We start from the raw sequence: 7,344 nt of genomic DNA, 5'->3' as shown, positions 1-7,344 counted from the left end.
TATATATTAATGAGTGTTATGTCTTTTTTATGTATTGTTTCCTTTATCATTATAAAATGTCGATCCTTGTCTGTTGTTACCTTTTATATCTCAAAATCTGTATAATTAGATAGAAGTAGGACTATATCCACTTTTTGTGGATGCCATTTGCTTGGAGTATCATTTTCCACTCCTTCACTTTGAATCTCTGTTCACCCTTGCAGCTGAGATGTGTCTCCTGAATATAGAATTTAGTAATTTAGTTGGCTTTTGTTTTTAGATCCAACCCACTACTCTGTACCTTTTTATTGCTGAGTTCAGTCCATTTACATTTAGGGCGATTATCGATATATGAAAGTTTCCTTTAGCCATTTTATCTTTTGTTTTCTGGTAACTCTATATCTCTTGTTTCTCTTCCCATGTGTTTCTATCATTTTAGTTTAGTTCTATCATTTTTTTTCCTCTTATTTTCTCTTTTTTTATGTCATGCGTCTCAATTCTAGACTTTTTTTTAATGGTTATTAGGTTTATGAAAAAGAAATTTTCATGTGTTAGTAGTTCCTTTTCTTCTAATTGTATCTTATCTCCATTCACCTGTACAGATTCAGACATGTACCCACTCCTATTTTGTTTTTGTGATCACCAAGTATCCCCTTTTATGCTTTAAGTTCATTTCCAAAGAGCAGTAGTTATTGTCTTCCTTTTTAAAAATGTTTTTACTTTCTTTAACCTTTATGTTATATTTAAATGTATAATACTCTATTCTGAACAGGGGGTGCAGTTTTCAGCTTCTGTTTCTTAGTCATCTTACTAGTATTTTTGTATCTTTTGTCCTTTTGTTTCAAGTAGAAAAATACCCTTTATTGTTTCCTGTAATGCAGATCTTGTGGTGGAAAATTTCCTCAGCTCTATATGTCTGAAGAATTTTTTTTTTTTTTTTGCCTTCATATCTAAAGGATAACTTTGATGGAGATACTATTCTTGGCTGGTAATTTCTCTTTTTCATTCATTTGAATATTCGATTCCATTCTCTCCTAGCTTGTAGGTTTCTGTTGACAAATTCATGATAGTCAAATGAGATTTCCTTGATAGGTTACCATCTTTTCTCTGGCTGCCGTGAGAATTCTTTCTTTGTCATTAATTTTTGACAATTTTAATATAATGTGTCTTGGTGAAGGCCTTTTGAGTTAAGTGAGTGTTCTGTTGACTTCTTGAATTCCAAGCTCTAGCTTATTCTTTAGATTTGGGAAAGTCTTGTCAACTATTTATCTGAGAATGCTTTCTAGTCTCTGCTCCTTTTCCTTGTCTTCAATAATGCCCATTATTCTTATGTTTCCTCTCCTGATGGTGTCAGCTAGTTCTTGAATTTCTCTTTCATGATTTTTCATTCTTTGGTTTCTCTCTTCTTCTGATTTATTTCTAGATTTCTGTCTTCGATATCACTGATCCTTTCTTCCATTTGGTCGACTCTATTTTCCTAAGCCTGTTATTTTATTTTTCAACTCTTGCAGTGCGTTCTTTATCTCCAGAAAGTCTATTGTGTTCTTTCTGAAAGTTTCAGTCTCCTTGCTAAAGAACTCATTCTGCTCATCTAGGTTTTTTTTCAATTCTTGAAATTGTTGATATGATTTGTTTCAGATCTCATTGAGTTTTTTCAGAAGTACCATCCTGAATCCTCTGTCATTTAAGTTGCATATTTCTATGTCTGTAAGCTTATTTTCTGGAGATTTTTCTCTTTCTTTCTGAGATGCCTTGTCACCTTGGTTTTTCATGGTTTTTAATGGCCTTTTTCTCTGCCTGGGCATTAACGGAAGTTTATTCTGCTTTCTTTCCAGAAAGAAGATTTATTATATAAAGGTCTCTCTTTAGCCTGATGCAAAGAAGGCACTTTTCTTTTGGTTTCCAGTAGGTGGCGTCTAAGCCTCTTGTATCTCTGCTTTATATAAAGTCTTAATAATGTTTTCTTTTCTTACAGATGTTTAATCATGCTCACCACCCTCAGTCTCAGTTCCTGTCAGTGTTAGCGACAGTTTCGGCGCTGTTTGCTCATATTCTCCTGGGGCTCCACGATGTTCTGTCTCGAGGCGCGGGGAGGTGGGGGTAGGAGGAGGGCCCTCTGGGTTCGGGGATGTGAGTTGCGACTCAGTCTCAGTTTTGCAACCATGGCTGATAAAAATCAATTGTTGTTTCTCTGCCGTCCCCACTTCCTTCTGCCCTCATGACTGGGCAAGGCCACTGGCTGGGTGGAGCTCACAGCACTCCCAGGCAGGGCAGTTCAAGGAAGTTGCTTCTTCTTCCTTCCTACTCTTCCTACTTGAAGCTCCGTTGGCTGTGAGAGGCAGCTTCTTTGTTTCTCCCAGTCCACTGCCCAACACTTGGAATTTTGATCTGTGTTAACTCTTATGAGCAGGTCCCATGCTCAGACGTGCTGCTGTGCAGTTTGGGTGTTTTTCGTTGTGTTTTAGGTGTTCAGTTTATTGTTGTTTCAAGGGAAGAGATCTGGAGACATCTCTCACTCCGCCATGTTTTGGCATCACCATAGTGCCCTTTAAGAAGAGACCTCAGAGAAGTCCCATGTACCTTCTGCCATGTTAGAACACAGCAAAAAGACAGCAGTTGATTAACCATCACAGTTCCTCACAAAATACCAAATCTGCTGGCACCTTTATCTTGGGAGTACTCAACTTCTAGAACTGTAAGAAAAAAAAAAAAAACATTTGTTGTTTATAAGCTATCTGGTTTATGGTATTTTGTTATAGCAACCCAAACTGTGACATTTAGGACAAATACTTATGTTACACCTTAACCAACAGAACTATTGCCTAAGTTCCTCATGGTTGTAGCACTCAGTCACTTAATTTTACCATAGTCCAGTAGTAGGCATGAGTGCTCTGATCCAGTGAATAATAAACTTTTGTGCTTACATATTAGGTTGACAGAATGGGTCTCCATGTATTGTACACCCCAGTTTAAACAAAATCCTAACCTTAAACCTAACCTGATACTAACCCTAACCTTAAAACTATACATAGCCCCAACCATAATCCTAACCCTAAACCTACACCTAACCTTAATCCTAACACTAACTTTAATCCTAATCACAAAACCAAGTCTTAACCCTAACCCTGTGCCTAAAACTATATCAACCATAACATTAACCCTAAACCTAACACTGTATTTACTTCAGCCCTAACCCTAAGCCTAAATTTAACCTTATACCTAAGTCAATGTTAAAATAACCCTAATCCTAATACCCACCCTACCCTAAACATTACACTACCCTATACATACCCTCAAATTTAACCCTAACTCCATCCCTAATCTTAAGCCTAACGTTATACCTAATCTCAAACCCAAAACTGAACCTAACACTAACCCTAAATCTCAACACTAACCTTAATCTTGAACCTACCCTAACCTAACCTTTATTCTAATGTTAACCCCATTCTAAACCTAATCCCTATACCTAAAACTAACCCTATATATAGACTCACCCCTCATCCTAACCCTAACATTAATACTAACCTCAACACTAACCCTAACCCTAAACCTGCATCTAACCTCAACCCTTGCCCTAACACCCTAATCCTAATCACAGCCCTAACCAACATCTGACCCTGACCCTGTGCTTAAAACTATATCTAACCATAACACTAACCTTAAACCTAACACTACCCACTTTAATCCTAACCTTAAGCCTAAACCTAACCCTATACTTAAATTCAGTGCTACAACTAATTCTAGTATGATTCCAACCCCTAAATATAACATTACTCTATACCTACACTCAAATAAACCTCTAACCATAAGCGTAACCCTAAACCTTGCCTCCAACCTAATACTAAATGTAGCACTAAACCTAACCTCAACCCTAGCCTTAACACTGAACCTACTCTAACTGTAACCCTGATCCTAATCCTAACCCCATTCTTTAACCTAATCTTAACCCTAAGTCTAACCCTATACCAAACCTCAAAACTAAAATTAATCCTTTAACTTAACCTTAATCCTAACCTTAACCCAAATCAACTCTCAAACCTAACCCTAACCCCCAACCTAAGCCCAACACTACACCTAACTCTAATCTTAACCTTAACACTAATCTTAAGCCTAACCCTTATACCTAACAACCCAAACACTATCAAGACTAAACGTGCAGAACCTCAACCCTAACCCTGACCCTAACCCTAAAATCAACTGTAACTTTAACGCTAAGTCTAACACTATACTTAACCTCAAACAAACCTTAAACTTAACACATAAACTATACATAAACTCAGCGCTAACCCCAAAGTGAACCCTAACCCTTTACCTAACCCTAACCTCACCTCATCCGTAAATCTAATCTTAACCCCAATTCTATACTCAACCCTAACCGTAATTCTAATCTTAACCCTAAACCTAACATTATACTTTACCTCAACCCTAACCCTAACTCTAACCTAACCCAAACCATAACCCTAATTCTAACCCCAATCATAACCCCAACCTACCCCAAACCTAAACCTAACTAATATGAAATCTAACACAATTACTAACCCTAAACTCAAATTTAATCCTCACTCTAAGGCTAATCCCAGTCAGAGCTAACCTTTTGCTAACTCTAACTCAATTGTTAACCCTAACCTATTTCAACCCACACTAACCATAAACCTAAATCTAACCCAAATTCTCTCTACCTTTAAACTTAGCCCTATGCCTAACCATAACCTGACCAGAAGTCTAACTCTGACTAACCTCAACCTTAATTGTAACCGTAATCCTAAACTGAATCCAAAACCTAATCCTAACCCTAACCATGAGCCTAACCCTATACCTAACCACAAACCTAACTTTAATGCTGATTCTAACCTCAACCCTAACTTTAAGCCTAAACCTATCCTAGACCTAACCCTAATCTTACCCCTAACCTCAAGACCATCCCTAGACCTAATCCTTACCCAAACTAACACTGTACTTAACCTGACAATAAACCTAAGCCTACACCTATACCTAAACTCAATTTTAATTCAAGCCCTAATCTTAATCCTAAACAACCCTAATTCTATACTTAACCCTAACCCTAACCCTCTATGTAACTCAACCCTCATCCCAACTGTAACCCTAATATTACTTCAACCTTAACACCTAAAACCTATGCCTGAGCCTATTCTCAACCCTATACAAAACATCAAGAAGAAATATTTTCATTAAAAAACAAAAACAAAAACAAAAAAAAACCTTGAAGAGTGAGGAATAATTTTATACATTTGTGGTTGCTATTTAAAAGTTTGTATCTCAAGACATACCAAAAGCACCTACAGGTTACCACCAAGTTTTGCCCAAGTTCTAAGAAAGTTCTGAAACTTAGTGGTGTAGGGCTTGTACTTAGAAAGTCCAGACAGTCTGGGTTGCTTATTCCAAGGACAGAAGCTTGAAAATGTTCTTATGTTTGATAGAAGACACCTTTCAGGAAGCCAGTGGACCCTCGCTAGGTAGGTTTCCTGAGGAAGGGGGAGAGCTCTGTGCTCATCAGTCCTTCAAGCTTCTCAGGAGATGTACCCATCGCAGGAGCAACATGTGTCTTGGGTTTAAAGAGACTGAGCTCCAGAAAGCTAAAGTCAGAGCCTAAGCAGCCAACCACCCTTTAGAACCCTTCTCAGACTGTAGCAGAGTCATTCAAACCAGCAAAAGGTGCTTCTGAGGCAGCCTCAGGGAAGTCTTCACATTCTTTCAGTGCTGCTCCCAGGAAAGTCTGTCTGCAAAGGTGTGATGTTGTGGCCATAGCTGGCATACTCAGAGGCATACTGGCCAGCTTGAGCTGCTGGGCAGTGTGGGTCAGCTGGAATGTAGTACTGGGGTGGGCTGTGTCGGGAAGCAGTGTGCACTCCATTTTTAGCATGTCAGCCACCCCTTTGAGCAGGTCCAGAAAACCAAAGGCCAAGGCAGCCTTTCGTAAATGGTTCACCTCCTTATAGAATATCTATGTTTTTGTTTTTGTTTTTTTTTTTTCCGGTTAGTTTCCTTGTATATCTTAAGATCTTCTGTGCATCTGTCTGCAGGCCACTGGGTTTGATCCAAACAGTCACATTCTGGGCATACTTGTGTCTTTTGTTGGGGCTGCAGGGGGAATGGGCTCTTACTATCATCTTTGCCATAACGGTTTTCTTTAGCATCTGAAATAGGACCCAACCGTGCCATTTTCCCTAGCCATTGGAGAGGTTCTGGGCCAGGCTCAAAGATATTATGAGGTTTGATTTCTTCTTGCTGTCACCTTGAGAGTAGAGCATTTCGTCATTCAGTACCTAACTGGACTATCGATGCCATTCCTTCCACTTTTAGGCTGCCATGGAGCAGGACACAAAAGTTGGGTATTTTGCCTGCAGTCCGATTGGCTGAATTTTCATCTTCATTTTTGTCAGTTATGCCAGTACCCACCTCATCACCTTCTTCGTTACGTGCTATAGGAAGGACCAAATGTCTGGACAGAACTGGGGGAGTTGAAATATCAGCTATATCAATAAATCCCACTATTTCCAAATTTGGAGATTCCACTCATGTATAACCCTTACTTTTAATCCTATTCTTAACTTCACCTTAGTTCTTTCCCTAACCCTAAGCCTGATCCTCTATGTAACATCAACTATAAACCTAATCCTAATCCTAAACCTATCCTCAACCCTAACTCTAACCCCAACCCTAACAGTAATCTTAATAAGCCTATAACAAACCTCAACCATAATTCTAATCCTAAACTTAAACCTAACCTTAAACCTAAACTTAACCCTAAGGCTTACCTTTACTTAACCACAACCCTAACCTTAAGCATAACACTATACCTAAACCCTATCCTAACCCTAACTAACCCTAATGCTAATATCCATACTAACTCTAACCCTAACCCATTACCTATCTATTTACTGACACTCAACCCTAAACCTAACCCTAACCCTAAGCCTAAGCCTAAGTGTATACTTAAACTCTACCTTAATTCTAACCATAAACAATACTAATCTCAACCTAACTCTAACACTAACCCTAAATCTAATCCTAAAAATAACCCCTAACAGAATCCCAAACAACCCTGCCCATACCCCTACTCCTAAGCCTATTTCTACACCTAAACTCAACCCTAACTCAAAGCTAACTCTAAGCCTAACCCTATACTTAACTTCAACACTAACCCTAACACCAACCAAAACTATAACCCTAGCTTGATACCTAATCTCAACCATAACTCTAATTCTAACATTAACCCTAACTCTACCTAAACTCAACCCTAACACTGCCCTAAAACCATACAGAACTTCAATCATAAACCAAATTCTGTTGCTAATATCCTCAACTCTAACATAATCCTAGCTTAACACTATAACTAACCTCAAC

At 38.5% G+C, this 7,344-nt stretch overlaps 1 pseudogene; it reads right to left on the bottom strand.

Moving 5' to 3' along the window:
- Positions 1-1,982: 1,982 nt before the first annotated feature.
- Positions 1,983-6,864, bottom strand: LOC120594851 (integrator complex subunit 14-like; annotated as a pseudogene).
- Positions 6,865-7,344: the final 480 nt, after the last annotated feature.

Source organism: Pteropus medius, unplaced genomic scaffold (genome assembly GCF_902729225.1).
Source record: "Pteropus medius unplaced genomic scaffold, Ma_sr-lr_union100, whole genome shotgun sequence".
Taxonomy (NCBI): Eukaryota; Metazoa; Chordata; class Mammalia; order Chiroptera; family Pteropodidae; genus Pteropus; species Pteropus medius.
The sequence above is the reverse complement of the archived record's forward strand: the minus strand, read 5'-3'. Positions and strand labels throughout refer to the sequence as shown.